Genomic DNA, 19,739 nt, shown 5'->3' with positions numbered 1-19,739 from the left:
TGTTTTGTCTGCCATTTCATTTTCCAGAACTGGTAGTTCTGCAGGGAAAAAATTTCTATTGTTGATCAGACTGATAGAGGAAACCTTGGGATCTCCCTACCATTATCTATCCACAGAAACCTGTGGACACCCTAAATTACAGTTATGGTTAAGAATTCCAGGCAAGGACAGCACTGCTGCATTATGCAGAGATCTGCCAGTAACACGTTAAAAACTTAAGTTGATTCTGTGGAAATATCTCAGAGAGGACCCTTAAGTAAGAAGACTGCTGGGACTGGGACATTGGAATACTGTACTGTGGAGGGTTTGGGGAGGGTGCCCTGTGTGGGAGGTAAAGACTTGGGTACTTGAAACAGCAAAAATAGAAAGCCAGCTCCTAATGTGGGAGCCCCTGACTGCAGATATCATTCCAGGAAAGAAATACTTGGGGGGGGGGGGGGGGTCTTTCTATCGCTCATCCAGTAATAATATAATTGCTAGCATTCGCAGAACATTTCTAGGTATGCAACGCCCTTCACATAATTATTTCATCTTTTGCCAAAGAGGTGTCATTCACCTCTCAATAAGGTCCCATGAGGTTCCCTTCTTTCTCAGTTGGCTGATATCTCAACTAGAGAGTTAGGTAGAACATAGTGTAATGTATTTGGAGTCGTGGGACCTGGGTTCCAATATATCTTTGTCATTTCAATTCAAGAAACATTTAGTACGGGTCAGGGATGCAAGGACAGCTCAAGCCTTACGTACTGCCTGTATGACCTTGGGCAAGTCACTCAACCTTTGGAAGCTTCAGTTTTCCCATCGGTAAAACGAAGACTGTAGGAATAGATGGAATCTTGTGGGTCTAAATTTATGATCCTAGGATGTTCAGAGCCCGAAAGAATAAGGCTTGGGCTAGCAGGGTGGCCGAGCCCCATCTCCCCCTCCCTTCCCTGCCCCTCCTCTTACAGTATAGGACACTGCGGGGCGGGGGCGCACGCGCCCCCACGCACGCGCTCTCCTTTCCTGGTTCGCTCCGCCTCCTCCAGATCCCGGTAGGAGGGCCCGGGAGCAGCGGGGTTTGCTTCCCTCCCCGCCCCACCCTACCCCACCCCGTCCTAGGGGTCCTACGCCCCCAGCGCTTCGGTGGGTGCCGCTAGGGGAGCCCAACCCCGGGCTGGAGCGGCCGGGCCCCGCACCGCGCACACGCCTCGCCCGCTGCTGGGGCCCCAGCCGACGGAAAAAAGAATTGGGAGGCTGAGGTGACCGTCTCACCTCCTCCTTTCGCTCCCTCCCACCCCCCGCCTCCCGCCTCTTCACCTCCTCCGAAGCGGCCCCGCCCCATTCTCCCCCCACCCCCCACCCCCACCCCCAGCTCTGGAAGGGGGAACTGGGCGGCTGCGGGCGCGAGGAGAGGAGCGCGAGCGCGGGGACCCTCCTCATCCACGGGCGCGAGCGCGGGACCCTCCTTATCCCCGGGCGCGAGCGCGAGTGCACGAGAGAGACCGAGACCCTCCTCATCCCCAGGAGCGAGGCGGAGGCTGAGGAGGAGGAGGAGGAGGAGAAGCAGGAGGCGGCGCCTCTGCCGCCGCCGTGTCCGCCGCCCGCGGCTCCGGTGACAGGAATAAGATTAGAGCGGGTTGGACTTGGCCCGTGGGGGAGGCCCCGCGCGGCTCCGAACGAAGAAGACCCGGGCCGCCGAGGGAGGGGAGTCCGAGGCTCCGGGAGGCGCCCGCCGGCGTCGGGGAAACAGGCTCGTCGCCTCTGCCCGCCCAGAAGACCCCCCCAGCCCCCCGCCGCCCCGGATCGCCGGGACTGGGACTGGGGGGTGGGCGTTGACGCCGGCTTGCAGCGAGGCCACCCGTCTGAGCAGCAGGTAAGAGAAAAAGGGCGAGGGAGGAAGGAAGCGAGGGAAGTGTTCCTCGTTCCTGTGACTCGGGAAGGTTCATCCTCTTCCCCCCCCCCCCACGCCTCCATCCTCCCCCTCCCATGAATCTGGGATGGGGAGCACAGGGCTGGAAGGGGGGTGGGGATGGACCACGGAGAGATTCTGGGTGCCCGCTCGGCGCGAAATGGGGGCACCTCAGGTGGCAGGCACACACTGACCGGGCCTCGTGGGAGGGAGAGGGAGGAGGGCAGTGCTAGTGGCTTCAGGGTCCCCCGCAGCGGCGGTAGTGTCATGGAATTTGGTACCAGAAGAGCGAGTCCTCACTCCAGCTTAGGGTGGTGCACCCAAGAATTGATGCGAAGAAGCCTCCCCTGCTAAACGTGGCAGAGGATGTGCTGGCTAAAACGAGCTACAAAAGGTGCCGCGGAAATACAGCTGAAACGATCTGTGAAAATTATTTGTGAAAGGTGCCAGGTCCAGGTTAAGGCACAGGATGGGGCTTTGGCCGGTGGGGCGTGAAATGCTTCACCGAACTGCTGTGGAGAGTGATGGTGATTCCTTTGGGAAAAGAAATAGAATAAAAAACTAGCAAGAGAGGGAAAGACTGCTTGGTAGAGATTGTGCTATATTTCTTGTGGAGTCTAGAGGAGGCAGGATTGGAAGTGAGATTTCTTTTGGAAAAAAAATGCACACGTGAAAGGAGACGGAAATAAAACATCCAAAATCTATGGTGGATTTGACATGGGAAAAAGATATGGGCTTCCTAAATACCTTGGCCCCTTTTTCCTTCAGAGTGTGAAGCTCCCACACGTCTGTATATGTTTTCTTCTGTTCCAGGTGTGGACAGTGTATGATGGTTTATATAAAACATTGCTGTTAGGAAGAAGATTTATTTTTGATCTTTGATGTCTTTTTCCTTCCTTCTTGCTCATCTCCAAGTAAAAAGGGAGCTTTTCAGGTCTCTTCACTTGAGATCACACTAAGGGAAAAGGGAAATATCTAGGTTCCCCCTCCCCCCCCCTTTTTTTTGCACAGGTGAAAATATCTGGAATAAGGAAAATGAGGCAATATGGTGAAAGGAAAAAGAATACATGTTCAGAATGTGCTTTTCTTTTTGGTATAGCAGCCGAAAGCTGTTAGTTAAAGGTAAGGTTTGTTATTTAGTAGTGCAGCATTGATGTTTAGCTTCTGATTTGGGGGCAAGGATGAAGTACAAAGGCAAAACTGGATACAGTAAATGTAGGATAAAGAACAAAAACACATAGATATGAGTTGTGAAGCTCTTCTTGCAACATATCACAGGTGAAGGATCATCTTTGGAAGTGTGGCTGCAAACAGAATATCAAGCTGAAATCTGTATTTAAAATTACTTTCCTTGCTAGAAAACATGCAGCAATTCATGAAATCTCTCTGTATTTCCAGAGAACTATTTGCTAAAGCATATCTGAAATTTCTTTTAGAAGTAATAAAAAATAGCTCAATGAGCTGCATATCTTATGCACATACTTTGTGAACATAAGACATGCATTCATGATGATGTCATGCTATGACACCAAATCAATGAAATGGTATATAGTTTGATGTAACTGAAATTTTTATAGAAATATAATAATTTCCATTAATGGTGTTCTTAATAGGATTGTGCTAGATAAGTTGAAAATTCCTACTATTTTGCTTGGATAACTCAGATATAGATTCTGTGCAGACACCAGTAAGGGTCAGCTGGCTTCAGAATCAAACTGGATTTTCCTGGGGGATTATTTTTGCACTGGCAAGTGAATTTTAGGGGGTGCCACCCTCACTTTGGAGTCCTTCTGGGAATAGATAATTGAGGATGCAGGCCAGATGAGAATAAGAATTGAGTTGATGTTTTATTTGACTGTAGCCTAAAATGCTGCCACCCACTGGCTGTCCTTAGAAAAAGGTACCTCATTGCCCCGTTCTTCCCTTGTTATTACTGCCCCCCAGTGGAGTGGAATGGATTCCTGTGGTAGGGGAATAAGTAGATGGTTTGCACTACTTTGGAACCACTAATTTCTACTACTTTCCTTCCTTAGTGGGTATGCATATTAATACCTTTCGAGAGAAAACACTATAGTTTCAGGATTTTGTTAAAGTGGACTTAGTCTGATATAAATAGGATGCCTTTGTTTTTAGTTTCTAAAAAGTATCAAATTTTAGTTGATTGCAAAACTTTACATTGTGTTCCAGTATAGCACTTAAATTATAATTATGGATTATCAACAATAATCCACATATCAGTTATAGGGTAGAAAAGCATAGTAAGACTTACTTAAACATTATACTGCACAAAGTAAAGACAAAAATACATAATTACATAGGAAAATTTATATGTGGAAGTTTATTTCAGGTGTATGTTACGGTCATTTATCTCTGGGATTAAGAATTGAGGGAAAACAGTAATGCTAGGGCAAAGATTTTTTTTTTATGGCAGTACTTTTTCAGGGGCAATTTAGAACTCAAAGTTGTGGTTGCAAGAACATCCAGTTTGGATCAACTTTTTCCTGCTACTCCCTGTGTGACCTTGGGCAAATCACTCAACTTTAGTGTCATCATTCTCAAAATGAAGGGGCTAGTTTAGATGTTTTCCAAAGCTCTCTTTAACTCTAAATCTTCTGATAGAATGTAATCTCCTTAAAGGCAGGAGCTGTATCATTTTTGTCTTTATATTCTGATATATAGTAGGTATTAATAAATATTTCTTTATTGATTGATTCTTCAAATCACCTTAGGTGGATCTGTTTAGTTTAAAATGACACTTTTCAGTCTTTTTCAGTGCTTATGAGCACTTTTTTTTGAGGTGGGTGGTGGGGAGACAGCATCTCTTTTCAGTGATCATTTTTGTTAAATATAAAAGAAGTAGATGAAATTTGAAGTTTTAGTATGTTATTTTTAAAGTAATCTTTAATGATTTGTCTCAAGATCTACTTACTGACAAAGACCAGTTTCAGTTAAGTACTAAATGTCTCTAGGAAAGCTTTGGAGAATTTAGTCTTTGATATTTTTTTTTCTGCACATGCAAATTACTAATTTTAAATGAAAGGTTTTATACTAGTCTTTTGGTATCTGTTTAAACGGTATTGTGGGTGCTGACTACTCTTGCTAGGCAAATCTCGTGTCTTGCTACCAAGTCTTCTGAGATTGTTACACACTTTTGATAAACCCCTTTTCCAAATGTCTGTCCTCCAAGATACAGTTGAGACCTCATTTCATTAAACACACACACACACACACACACACACACACACACACACACACACATAATGCCAAAAGTCCTTTTCCCTAATTAACATGGAATCATCTTTTACTTTCTACTCTGTCAGCTCTAGTGGCTCTCTGTTATCTCTGTGATCAAATTTAGCTACACTTTTTGGAATATAAAGTCATTTGCAATCTGACTTCACCTTATCTTTTTAGCATTATTACACAGTTTCCCCATCATATATTCTGTCATTTTGGCAAATGGCATTTTTTTCTATTCCTCCTACATAACACTCTTATTTCCTTCTCTTTTTGCCTCTATACTGATAATCTTTCATTCCTGGAATACATTCCCTTCTTACCTCCTCCTTTTAGAATCTTGGTTTCCTGAAAGACAGAGTGGAGACACCACTTTGTATGAGAAGTGTTCTCTGACATTCCCTCATCTGCTCCTCCTCCTGGCTCAAACCACTTAATTTTTGTTTATTTTGTATGCTGTATACCTACATATGTACATGCTGTCTCCCCCTGTAGCATGTAAGATCCTTGACACTAGGGGCAATTTCACTTTTGTCTTTTTATTTCCATTGTTTGGAACAGTGAAATGAAGAAGGAGCTTAATAAATATGCTTTGTTAATTATCACCTTTTTTATACATTTGTGTTCATAAGTTAATATGTGAATTCAATAGCTATTAGTTGATGTCTAAAAGCTTAGCCTTGGCTTGTATTTAGATAACTCAGAAAGTTTAGTAAATTCAGTGTTTTTAGGAACTGTACGCTCTTCAGTTTATAATGCCTTATATGGTTTTTTTTTATCTAGTTCAAGATGTGGCTTTTCTACTCTAAAACTGTATTTAAAAAAATTTTTATTAATGCTTTCTTATATCACTTTCACTTCCTGGTGACACCTCCTCCCCCATTTCATGTATAAAAACAGTAAGTAAAACAAAAGATAATTACAACACATGCTGTATTCCCGACCTGTATTTCATCACTTTCATCATGATGCTCTGCCAGTTCTCTGAAGTCAAGATTGGCCATTGCTTCAGTTACAGTAACAGTTTTATCTTCAGTAAATACTTTACTTTCACGATACTTTCAGTTTTGTAGTTATTGGATAAATTGTTTTCTTTGTGCTGTTTACCTCTCTCTGCATCCATTCATACAAGTTTCCCCAAATTTCTCTACATTATTCTTATTTTGTTGTTTCGTATGACTTTATTGCATTTCTGTGCCAAAATTTGGATAGCTGTACCACACTTGATTGATACCTATTTTGTTTCAAATTCTTTACTACCACAAAAAGTGCTACCAGGAACATTTTTGTACATATATCTTTTCCTCTGTCCTTGACTTGGGATATATATTCAAAAGTAGAATCACAGGTCTAAGGGTATGTACAGTTTAGTGACTTTTTAAAAAAAATAGCATTTTGTGTTGTTTTCCAGAGTAGTTTTACCAACAGTACATTAGTGGGCCTGTCTTTAATTTCTGCACCAGTTACCATTTTTGGCTTGGCATCTTTGTTAATCTGATGAATGTGAGGTGAAACTTAAGAATTTTAATTCATTTTATTACAAATTTGTTGTTATTCAGTCATTTCAGTCATGTCTGACTCTTTGTGACTGTATTTGGAATTTTATTAGCAAAGACACCAGAGTAGTTTGCTGTGCCCCTCTCCAACTTATTTTACAAGTGAGGAAACTGAGGCAAATGGTGACGTGACCTGCCCAGGGTCACACAGCTAGTACTTGTCTGAGGTCACATTTGAATGCAGATTTTACTGGCTCCAGTTCCAGTGCTCATTCACTTGCACCACCTAGCTGCTCTGTTATTATAAATGTTTACTAACTCCAGGGCAACCAATCTACTTTTCTTTCTCTTCTTCCCTTACCCCCTCAAAAAACAAAACACCCCAAACCCTAACAGACTCAAAACAGCAAAAAGGAAACACAAAAATAACAAAGCATACTCTTTTATTTGTGGGTTACTTTTTCTGTTCTCTGACTCCTCTCCAATGCCCATTATGTATGACAGTGTTACATTTCTTCCCAAACTCTGCTCCAGGGAGATAGATTTTTTTAAAAAATATGTTATGAGTAGGGGTTTCATGACAATTGCTTTTTGTTATTTGTTCCTCTAAGTATTAAATTATATATGCATAAAATACTAAGCAAAAAAATTCTTGGGTATGAAATAACGTGTAATTTTCTTTATTTTACTTGAGGACATTTCTGAATCTCCTTTTCTTTATGTTTTTTTTTGGTATTCCCAGATTCTACTGAGACAGTATATATGTATTCCATTAATAAATTTGAAATCCCATAGCGTTCCATGGCAGTACTGATGTAGAGACACTTAGATTGAGGCAGAAATAGATCCTGGAAATAGTTGCATTTACTGGTCAGTTCAATGGGAGAGTGGTTGGCAGTGAGGTAGCTTACTACAAACACAGGCTGATAACTAATACATTGAACACTGGCCTTCTTTCTCTTAAAATAGAGTAAAAATGATGAAATATATACACATATGTATATGTCTATATACATATATATATATTTTTTTCTTGAACATCCCTAGGTTCTATACCTTAGATTTGGAAATTATCTCCTTATACCTACCTTATATTTATAGATATTTTTGAGATTGATTAGAGTACTTTTGCTTATGCAGAATATCCAAATTTGATTTCAGTTGCTTGAAAAAAAGCTGTTTGTAGCAAAAGGCTAAGTAATAACTCAAATTCTTTTCCCTCTCAGTCTTATGGACCCCCCTCCCCCTTTTTTTTACCTTGAGGATACTCATCTGTTTGTTTTAACTTAATCTATCTTGTTATTTTGATGACTAGTTATTTTTGTTAATTTAGTTTATAAAGATGGTGATGCTAAGAGATTTATATGATAGAGACCTCTGGTCTGCTTCAAATCCCCATCCCACTGAAAACAAGTCAAAATAAACTATCATGTTTGCTCTGTTTAAAAAAATACTTTATTGCACTCTTTATTTGGGGCAATGATTGAATTCTTTGTGAATCATTTTGGAAATTTGTTTGATTTTTTAGTATTTTTTTCTTAGAATGAATTGTGGTTCAACTGCCATATCATTTATTCTGCCTATAGTTATTAAGTACTATAGTTCCATTATAAAAATCAATATAAGCCTTCTTGTATGTCTGACAATTTATTTGAACAGCATCTCTAGTAGTAAATGCAAATAGATTTCAAGAAATTACAAATGAAAGTTGCAAGAGTCAGCAACATATATGTGTTTTGATACTACATATCCCTTACAAACTTGAAATATTATAGGAAAGAAATAGGTTACAGGAGGATCATAAAGACAGAGCTATGTTTTCCTGATACAATAATAGCTTCTTTCCCCGCCCTTTTCAGTATAGTATGCTTGATTATGTGCCATGTATAAGATTCAATGCAGTAAAAAACATGAGGTAGAAAATAGGATCTTAAATATTAATTTTGGAAAGTCATAGAATACTTTTATCAAAGTCACACTCTGTGTGTGGGTGATGCTAGTTTCTTAAAGGCTATCTCAACAGCCTAAGCACTAATAGATCTTGAAAGGCTTGGTTTATGATTTGAGGATGGACTGTATGTCTTTTGTCTGATTACTAGCCTACCTAAGTTTTGAATGGCTTATCACATTGTTGATTTAAGAGTAATGAACTTCTAGACTGTCTCAAGTACTAATCAATTGTGGAGAAGACTTTTTGTCAGGGGAGGCAATACCTATAGTGGTGACATCTTGAACCTTTTTTAATTCTGTGTAAATTGTCTTGGGATTGCAGTAAGTGATAACTTGAGTAGTTTAGCACCTGTAGAAGAAGTATTTGCAGAAATAATTGAATTAACGAGTTCTCATAGAATGAAGTTCCTTTAGATTGTAATTAGATTGAAGTTGGTTGTATTAAAAAGAAAAAAGCCTACATTTCTTCCTTTTAGCCCCAGAAAAAGCAAAAAACAAAACAGAGCAAACTAACCCAAACAAAAACAAAATGTTATCCTACCTTTGTTTGTCTTTCCTACAGAGACTGTAGAAACTTAGTTTGTAAGAGGCAGGGTATCTTAGAGAGTAAGTTTTAAATACCATTCTATGAGGCAAGATTCTGGAGAAACAGAAGATAGTTAATGGAGAAAGATTTGAAAGAAACCGTGGAGAAGACTTTCTTTTGGTGTCTTGGAATAAGGAGAAAGAATACTTTTCTGGGAGAACTATTTAACTCATGAAGAAACATTATAAAGTCAATTGTGTGAGGAGTGAGGCTGGAGGAAGAAACCACCGAGCAAAAGTTTGACAGAAGGTATAAGATGCTAAAGAAAAATCCTTTCTAATGGAATTCTTTTAACCTTTTACTTCCGAAGAATAGAATTCTTGAAAAGAGATTTTGATTATCCTGAATTAATCTAATGCTAGAACTGTGTTTCCAGAAATAAGTAGTGTGCAATTGTAGAGATGATTATAGGTGAATCTGAACCTACTTGATTATTTAATGAGAGATGTCAAGATTTAATAATTAAAGAAGAAATATCCAAACCTACATCTGGATTGCAATAGATTGATGAAAATTAATATGGGAACAAATTAAGTAGCAGGTTGAGGAATGACCTATAAATAAGTGTGGTCTAGCCCCATGGGATCCTTTAGTAAATCCAAAAATCTCATTGTAAGTTATGCAGAGCAGTATTAATGTACAGCATAGAATTCAATACCAATGTCTGAATATGCGCATACCAAATACCTTAGAATAGAGTTTTTATTTATCTTCAGATAAACCAGAATTAATAAGTCTAATTTTAGGTGAAATTTATTTTCATCGTTCCCAGTCTTGCTTTTTTGTATTTTTAACCTGATAGTCAATAATTGTGTTTCCCTTGCCCACCTCCCTGCCTTCCATCTCTCTCCCTCTCCCTTTCTCTGTCTCCCATTCTCCCCTTCCTCTCATACTCTCTTTCTCCTCCTCTTCTGTCTTTTCTCCTCCACCTCTCTCCTTTCTCCCCCTCTCTTCCCTTTCTCTTCCTTCTGCCCCCTTCAGAAGAATAAGATAAAAAAATTAAATCGGTTACTTAAAAATGAAAGTTAAATAATCAATCACTTAAAAAGTTAAATTGGTCATGTTGCTGAATGACTAGAGGCAGGCAGGAAGGTAGTTTCTTCCAACTATAGACCACTGTGCCAACTTTATTCGTAACATAATTCCAGACTATATGGGTTAGAGCGTACTTGTGAACATACAATTTTAAAAGGAAGTGGTGATCCGTATAAGCTAGAATAAGTTTGCCAAGAACAAGTCATATCAGACTAACCTCATTTCCTTTTTTGACAGGGATCAAGGGAATACCATGCATATAATATACCTGGATTTCAGCAAGATATTTGACAAAATCTCTCATGAGGTCCTTGTGGACAAGCTGGAGAAATGTGAGTTGGATGATAGTATAGTTAGGTGGATTTAGACTGCATGCAGAAAGGGTAATTAAAATCCATGTCAACCTGAAGGCGATCTTCAGTAGATTACCCAAATTCTTAGCTCTATTTTGCCAAACATTTTTTACCAGTGATTTGGATGAAGACATAGGTGTCCTGCAGAAACTAGGTAGACCTTCAACTCATATTGTATACCAGAATAAACTCCAAATAGATATAACTTAGAGATAAAATGTAAAATTATAATCAAATTAGAGGAGCAGGGAAGATATTACCTTTCAGGTTATGGATGGGGAAAGTGTTCATGAATAAATAAATGATAGAATCACAGAAAATAAAGTGGAAATTTTTAGGTATATGAAATAAATATTTTTGCCAAAATTAAATGCAGTTAAAATTAGATGGGAAACAGGCAGCTGGGAAGAAATCATTGCAGTAAGTTTCTCTGATAATAGTCTCATATCCAAAATATATAAGGAATTGTTTAAATTTATAAGACAAAAAGCCATTCCCCAGTATATAAAAGGATGTTAACAGTTTTCAAAGGAAGAATTCCAAGCTACTAATAATTATATGAAAAATGCTCCACATCACTAATAATTAGAGAAATGTGAATTAAGGCACCTCTGAGCTTCCATTTCACATCCATCAGACTGACAAAGATGACAAAAGAGGAAAATAACATGCTGGGGGACTGTGGGAAAACAGGCACACAAATGCATTGTTGGTAGAGCTATGAATTGGTCCAGTCATTTGGAAAGCAATTTGGGACTATATTTATACCCCAAAATTACTAAACTGTGCATACCCTTTGATCTAGTTATATACTACTAGGCCTATATTTTAGGGAAATGAAGAGAACTAGGACACCAATTTAAGAACAATAACAGCACTATAATGAAAAAAAAGCTTTGAAAATAGAAAATCAAAAGCAATACCAAAAATGAAAAATCAAAATTCACAACAAATGAAGAAGTAAAAGATGTTAGACACTATCTTGCTTAAATGTATACCAACAAAACCAAGCCCTTATGCCAAATAAATGAATATTTTCAAAACCATAAAATACTCAAACTAACAGAACAAGATTTAGAAAATTTAAGCAACTCAAGTCATAAATGAAATTTCAAAGAAAAAATTCCAAGACTGAATGAACTTGCAAGTGAATTGTATCAAACATTCAAAGAACAATGAATTCTAATGTCATATAAATTATTTGCAAAAGTAGCAAGAGGAGATCCTACCATATTCCTTCTATGACACAGAAATAGACTAAATGTATAAACTAGGGAGAATCAAAAAAGAAATAAAAACTGTAGATTAATATTTATAATAGAAATGGAAAAATTTTAAATAAAATTATCAGCAGTGAAGCGAAAACAACATATCACAAAGATATATGCTGTGACCAGGTTGGATTTATCAGGAATACAGAGTTGGCTTAATATTAAGAAAACTAGAGACTTAACCATATTAATTTAAAAATCAATAGAAATCACGTACTTTTATCAGTAGAGGCAGAAAAAAGCTTTTTGACAAAGTGCAATACTTATTTTGGTTAAAAACAATAGCAAACAGGTATAAATATCTTTCATTAAAATGATTGATAGTGTATATCCAAAATCAAGAGTTATCTTTATTTGTAATTGAAATAAACTAGAATCCTTTTCAGTAAAGTCAGGGGTGAAATAAAGGTGTCCATTGTCACTGTTTGTATTTCATGTAGTACCGCAAGGGCAATCATTAGCAATAAGACAAGACAAAGAAATTGCAGGAATAACCATAAGTAAAGAAGAAACAAAATTATTACCTTTTGCTGGTGATATGATGGTATGCTAAAAAGTCACCTAAATTTATTTGAAACAATAATTTCATCAAACTTCTAAGATATATAATAAATTCACTGAAATCATCAATATTTTTGTATGATACCAACAACACCCAAGAGGAAGAGATAGAAAGAGAAATGCCATTGAAAATTTACAACAGAACATATAAAATACTTGGGAGTCTAAGATATATAAGATATACTTCAAAGTATATCTATATTTATATATAAGATATATAAGATATACTTCTAAGATATATACAAGATCTAAATAAATGCAGGTACAGTTGTTTACAGAATTAAACACACTTAAATAATTGGTAAAAGATGAATTGCTCATGAATAGGATGAGCCAGTATAATAAAAAAGACAATACTCTGTAAACTAAAATTAATTTATCTACTTAATACTACATCAATCAAACTACCAAAGGATTACTTTAAAGAATTAGAAAAAATAGTCAAAAAATTCATGTGGAGGAAAAAATAAGTTAAGACTCTCAAGAGAAATAATGAAAAGAAATAGGATTGAAGGGGGCTTAGTATTACTAGATCTCAAACTATCTCAAAGTTGTAATTATTAAAATAATTTTTTACTATTTAAAAAGTACATTGATCAGTGAAACAGTTTAGGTATGCAACATTCAGAAGTAAATGAATCTAATACTGTAGTATTAGTTAACATAGTGACCCAAAGAACTGGAATAAGCACTTATTATTTGACAAAAACTGTTGGGGAAATTGGACAGTGGTATGAGAGAGATTCAATTTAGACCTCATGTCTTATACAAAGATAAGTTTTAAATGGGTATATCATCTAAATATAAAAGGACACATCAAAAAGAAATGAGAGAAACATGGAAAAAAAACTACCTAGCCGATGTATGGATAAGAGAAAATTCATGACCAAATGAGATAGAGGAAATCACAGAAGAGAAAATGAATGAATTCAAATACATGAAACAAAATTTTTTTTCAAAGATCTAATAAAGCTAAGATTAAGAGAGAAACAATTAACTAGGAAAAAATTCTTTGCAGTTTTTGAGATACAGGACTTATTTCCAAGCTATATAAGAAACTATTTCACATTTATAATGAAAATAGCCATTCCCCATTAATAAATTGTCTAATGATAGTCCATGAAGGAAGAAACCCAGGCTATCAATAGTTGTAAGAAAAAATGCTCCAAATCACTTCTATTTAGAGAAAGGCAAATTAAAGCAATTCTGAGATTCTATCTCACACATCAGAATGGCAAAAATGACCAAAAAGGAAAATGATATATTTTGGAGGGGCATATAAGTACATTGATGCACTGCTGGTGGATTTATGAAAAGGTATAACCATTCTGGAAAGCAATTTGGAATTATACACACAAAAAAATGACAAAACAGCTTATACTCTTTTATCCAGCATTCCAGTGCTAGGCTTTATACATAGAAGAAATAAAAGAAAAAGGAAAAGGGTCTTTAAATATTAAAATATTTCTAGCAAGTGTTTTCATGATGACAAAAACTTGGAAATTAAGGAGATTTCCATCAGTTGAGGAATGGCTGAACAAATTGTGGTATATGAACTCTTACACCACTATTATGTTGTAAGAAATGAGGAAATTGATGATTTCAAAAAGACATGGAAAGACTTGTATGAACTGATGCAGAGTGTAGTAAAAGAACCGGAACAGGAAATATGTACATACATATATACATATATGTGTGTCTCTGTGTGTATACTATAACATCAATATAAAAATGAGCATTTTTGAGGGCTTTAACAAACTTATGAAGAAAGAAATAAGCAGAACTAGGAGAACAGTTTGTACAATAACAACAAATTGTAAAATGAAACAACTTTAAAAATTGTAACAACTAAAATCAATACAGTGATCATTCACTATTCTGGAGGACTGATAATGAAACATGTTATCTATTAGATCACAGTTATATTTCATTACACTCATATATTGTGATTGGTTTAGCCTTTCCCCAATTGAAGGGCATGTGCTTTATTTCCAGTTCTTTGCTATTACACAAAGAGATACTATAAATATTTTGATGAACCTTTCTTTTGGGGGGTATATTCTTACCAGTGGAATTTCTGGGTCAAAGAATGTTTGAGAAATGAGAAATTTCTAAAGAAATTTCTCTCATCAGATAAAATTTCTATGAACTCCACACCTCCCAGTGTCTTGCTTTCCTTTTTAATGTTGATTACATTGCTTTTGTTTGTGCAAACTGTTTTTAATTTCATATTGTAAAAATTATTCATTGTACCTCTTGTGATCCTCTCTGTCTTTTGTTTGGTTATAAAGTCTTCCCTTATCCATAGATTTGGCAAGAAAATTTTTCTATGCACCCCTAATTGGTTTATGCATTACCCTTTAAGTCTAAATCATATACTCATTTTGACTTTATCTTGGTTTATAGTGTGAGATATTGCTCTATGCCTAGTTTCTGCCAGATTCCTTTCCAGTTTTCCCAGCAGTTTTTGTCAAATTGTGAGTTCTTGACCAAAATTTTGGATCTTTGAGTTTATCAAACACTGAATTATTTTCATCGTTTGCTGCTGTTTATTGTGAACCTAATCTATTCCACTAACCTACCACCCTCCTTCTTAGCTACTGCTAGATTGTTATGATTACCACTTTGTAATATAGTTTGAAATTTAGTACCACTAGGCTTCCTTCCTTCACATTTTGTTGTTGCTGTTGAATCCCTTGATATTCTTTACTTTTTGTTCTTCCAAGTGAATTTTATTATTTTTTTCTACTTCTATAAAATAGTTCTTTGATATTTGGCATGGCACTGGATAAAAAATTAATTTAGATAGAATTGTCATTTTTATTATATTGATTTAGCCTATGCACAAGTAATTAATATTTTTCCAGTTGTTTTAGTTCTGCACTTGTGTGAAAAGTGTTTTGTAATTGTTTTCAAATAGTTTTGAGTGTGTCTTGGTAGGTAGACTCCCACATATTTTATATTGTTGGCAGCTATTTTAAATGGACTAGGGTTTTATTAGTTTCTGGGTTTTATTAGTTCATATGTAGAAATGTTTGATATGTGTGGGTGTATGTTATGTCCTACGACTTTGCTGAAGTTTTTCATTTTTTCATTTTAGTTGATTCTCTAGGGTTCTCTAAGGATACCATCATATCATTTGCACAGAGCAATAGTTTGGTTGCCAATTCTTATTCTTTCAATTTTTTTTCTTCTCTTACTATAGTTAGCATTTTTAGTATAATATTGCCTTTGATCTTATTGAGAAGGTTTCTAGTTTATCCTCTTTAGTGATAATACTGTTCTTGGTGTTAGAGAGACACTGCTTCTCAGTTTAAGAAAAATTCCATTTATTCCTATGTTTTCTAGTTTTGTTAATAGGAATTTATTTTTGTTGTATTTTGTTGGTAGCTTTTTTGGTGTCTATTGGGGTAACCAAATGATTTTTGTTGCTTTTGTTGTTGACATGATCAATTATGTTTATAGTTTTCCTAATATTGAACTAGCTTTGCATTCTTGGTCCTACCTGGTCATAGTGTATGATCTTTGTGATATATTTCTGCAGTCTCCTTGCTAGCATTTATTTAACATTTTTGCATCAAAATTCATTAGGGAAATTGGTCTGTAGTTTTCATTATCTGTTTTTGTTCTCCCTGGTCTAGGCATCAAAGCCATATTTATGTTATGAAAGGATTTTGACAGGACTTTTTAAGAAATCTATTTTTCAAATAGTTTTTTCTTTTTTAAAAAATTTATTTAAGTTTTCAACATTCATTTCCACAAAATTTTGAGTTCCAAATTTTCTCCCCAACTCTCCCCTCCCCCAAAGTGCCAAGCATTCTAATTACCTCTACCACCAATCTGCCCTCCCTTCTAACATCCTTCCCTTCCCTTATCCCCATCTTCTCTCTTGTCCTGTAGGGCGAGATAGATTTCTATACCCCATTACCTGTATTTCTTGTTTCCCAGTTGTATGCAAGAACAATACTTACTAGCTGTTTCTAAAACTTTGAGTTCCAGCTTCTCCTCCTACCTCCTTCCCCACCCATCCCTATTGGTAAGGCAAACAGTTCAATATAGGCTATATATGTGTAGTTTTGCAAATGACTTCCATAATAGTCATGTTGTGTAAGACTAACTATATTTCCCTCCATCCTATCCTGCCCCCCCATTTCTTCTGTTCTCTCGTTTGACCTTGTCTCTCTCCAAGAGTGCTTACTTCTAATTGCTCCCTCCTACCATTGCTCTCCCTTTCATCATCCCCCCACCCTGCTTATCCCCTTCTCCCCCACTTTCCTGTATTGTAAGATAGGTTTTCATACCAAAATGATTGTGCATTTTATTCCTTACTTGATGAGAGTAAGCTTCACGTTTTCCCTCTCATCTCCCCACTTTTTCCCTCCATTGAAAAGTCTTTTTCTTGCCTCTTTTATGAGAGATAATGTGCCCCATTCCATTCCTCCCTTTCTCCTCCCAATATATTTCTCTCTCACCCCTTAATTTCATTTTAGATATGATCCCTTCCTATTCAGCTCACTCTGTGCTCTCTGTCTCTCTCTATATATGTGTATGTGCGTGTCTGTGTGTGTGTCTGTGTGTGTGTGTTTGTATGTGTATGACCCCACCAACTATTCAGATACTGAAAAAAGTTTAAAGAGTTACAAATATTGTCTTTCCATGTAGGAATGTAAACAGTTCAACTTTAGTAAGTCCCTTATGATTTGTCTTTCCTGTTTATCTTTTTATGCTTCTCTTGATTCTTGTGTTTGAAAGTCAAATTTTCTATTCACCTCTGGCCTTTTCATCAATAATGCTTGAAAGGCCTCCCTCTCCTTGAAAGACCATTTTTTCCCCTGAAGTATTATACTCAGGTTTGCTGGGTAGGTGATTTCTTGGTTTTAATCCTAGTTCCTTTGACTTCTGGAATATCATATTTCAAGCCCTTTGAACCCTTACGTAGAAGCTGGTAGATCTTTTGTTATCCTGATTGTATTCCACAATACTCAAATTGTTTCTTTCTGGCTGCTTGCAATATTTTCTTCTTGACCTGGTAACTCTGGAATTTGGCTACAATGCTCCTAGGAGTTTCTCTTTTTGGATGTGTTTCAAGAGGTGATCAGTGGATCCTTTCAATATTTATTTTGCCCTCTGGTTCTAGAATATCAGACAGTTTTCCTTGCTAATTTCATGAAAGATGATGTCTAGGCTCTTTTTTTGATCATGGCTTTCAGGTAGTCCCATAATTTTTCAGTTGTCTCTCCTGTATCTATTTTCCAGGTCAATTGTTTTTCCAATGTTTTTCATTCTTTTGGTTTTGTTTTGTAATTTCTTGGTTTCTCATAAAGTCATTAGCCTCCATCTGTTCCATTCTAATTTTTAAAGAACTATTTTCTTCAGTAAGCTTTTGGCTCATTCTGCTTTTTAAAGCATTCTTCTCCTCATTGGCTTTTTGAACCTCTTTTGTCAATTGAGTTAGCCTATTTTTAAAGGTGTTATTTTCTTCAGCATTTTTTGGGGTCTCCTTTAGCAAGTTTTTGACTCGCTTTTCATGACTTTCTTGCATCTCTCTCATTTCTGTTTCCAATTTTTCCTCCACCTCTCTTACTTGATTTTCAAAATCCTTTTTGAACTCTTCCATGACCTGAGACCATTGAATATTTATTTTGGATGTTTGGGATACAGAAACATTGACTTTTATGTCTTTCCCTGATGATAAGCATTTTTCTTCCTCATCTGAAAGGATGGGAGAAGATATCTGTTCACCAAGAAAGTAACCTTCAATAGTCTTATTTTTTTCTCCTTTTTTGGGCATTTTTCTCAACCAGTTACTTGACTTTTGGGTCCTTTTTCAAGAGTAGGGTATACTCTGGGAATCTGTAAGATATCAGTTCCTCCAGGGTGGCACAATCAAGAGTGTACACTGATCTGGGAGCAACCAGAAACTGTTGTGCCCAAAATCTCTGAGTAGTAGAGTTTCCTCTCCACTATCACCTGGCCTCCAATTCCACCAAGCCAGTACTGGGGACTGAGATTCAGATAAGCTGCTCAATTCCCCCAGGGTTTTAGGTGGGGGCAGGGCTGCCATTCAGTGTGAGATAAAGGTCAGCTGCTCAATTCCTCCAGGAGCATTAGGTGGGGGCAGAGCTGCCCCACAGGACTGAGGTAAGGATCAGTTGCTCAGTGCCCCCAGGGGTTTAACGATCCAACAATGCATCCGGGCTGCTGCGGGAGCTGCTGCTGCCAGATGGGGCTTCTGCTGCTGCCAAAGCTATGGGAAGACCCTGCTCCCTTCTAGACCAGCTAAAAAAACCTCCTCACTGACGTTGGGCGCCATTGGGTTGAGGGATCTGCAAACCGCTGCTATTGCCGTTGGGGATTCTGTCCCCAAGGCCTGCTCATGTCCTCCTCCCAACATCTTGCAGCTTAGCCAACACTGGGCTGGGCTCTGCTCCACGTCTGGTGTGACAGATCTTTCCTGTTGGCCTTTCAGGTCACTCTGTGCTGGGAATCTCCTCCGCTCTGTCATTCTGTGGGTTCTGCTGCTCTAGAATTTGTTGAGAGTCTTTCTTTACAGGTATTTTATGGGCTGTAGGGGAAGAGCTACTGTTACGTGTGTCTTTCTACTCTGCCATCTTGGCTCCGCCTTTTCAAATAGTTTATGTGGTAGTTTTTATGGTACTCTTGGGTTTAATTGCTCCTTAAGTGTCTGGTGGAATTCACTTGTAAATTTATATGGTCCTACAGATTGTTTCTTAGGGAACTCATTTATAATTTGTTTAATTTCTTTTTTCTAAGATGGGATTATTTAAGTATTCTATTTTCTGTTCTGTTAATATAGGCAATTTGTGTATTTGAATATAGTCATCCATTTCACTTAGATTGCTGTTTTCATTGGCATATCGTTGGGCAAAACTGTTCCTAATAATTGCTTTGATTTCATTTTTGTTGGTGATGAATGCACCCTTTTCATAGCTTAATGTGTTCATCTGAATCTTAATGTCTTTTAGTAGCATTTTCTTTTACACTATTTTACCCATTGTGTTTTTTTTTCACTTGTATTGTTTGCCTTGTATTATTTCATACAGATCTTAAATTTTTGAGTTCTTTACATTTGTCAATTTTAAATTTTTTTGAGTTTTATTAATTTATTTGTTTTTAGTTTTCTACAATCATTTCCATAAATATTAGATTTTCTCCCCCTCCCTCCTTGAGATGGCATGTGATCTTATATGGTTTCTATACATGCATTCTTATTAAGCACATTTTCACATTGGTCATGTTGCATAGAGGAATTAAAACGAGTGGGGGAAACCATGAGAAAAAACAGAGTAAAACAAAACATAACACAACACAAGGGAAAATATTCTGCTTCATTCTATGTTC

At 37.1% G+C, this 19,739-nt stretch overlaps 1 protein-coding gene across 9 annotated transcripts in view; it reads left to right on the top strand.

Moving 5' to 3' along the window:
* Nucleotides 1-1,566: 1,566 nt before the first annotated feature.
* The window catches only part of TANC2 (tetratricopeptide repeat, ankyrin repeat and coiled-coil containing 2), a 551,137-nt gene continuing 532,964 nt past the window's right edge, over nt 1,567-19,739 (top strand). For 5 of the 9 annotated variants that reach the window (XM_072645875.1, XM_072645872.1, XM_072645871.1 and 2 more), the window contains exon 1: nt 10,430-10,524. The gene's annotated coding sequence lies outside the window, so the exon portion shown is untranslated. Of the gene's footprint in view, nt 1,853-10,429; nt 10,525-19,739 lie in introns of those variants that run through there. The other 4 variants (XM_072645874.1, XM_072645878.1, XM_072645876.1 and 1 more) reach the window with 3 other exon arrangements.

This window comes from Notamacropus eugenii, chromosome 2 (genome assembly GCF_028372415.1).
Source record: "Notamacropus eugenii isolate mMacEug1 chromosome 2, mMacEug1.pri_v2, whole genome shotgun sequence".
NCBI lineage: Eukaryota > Metazoa > Chordata > Mammalia > Diprotodontia > Macropodidae > Notamacropus > Notamacropus eugenii.
Note: the sequence above shows the minus strand (reverse complement) of the source record. Positions and strands in the feature narration are given on the sequence as shown.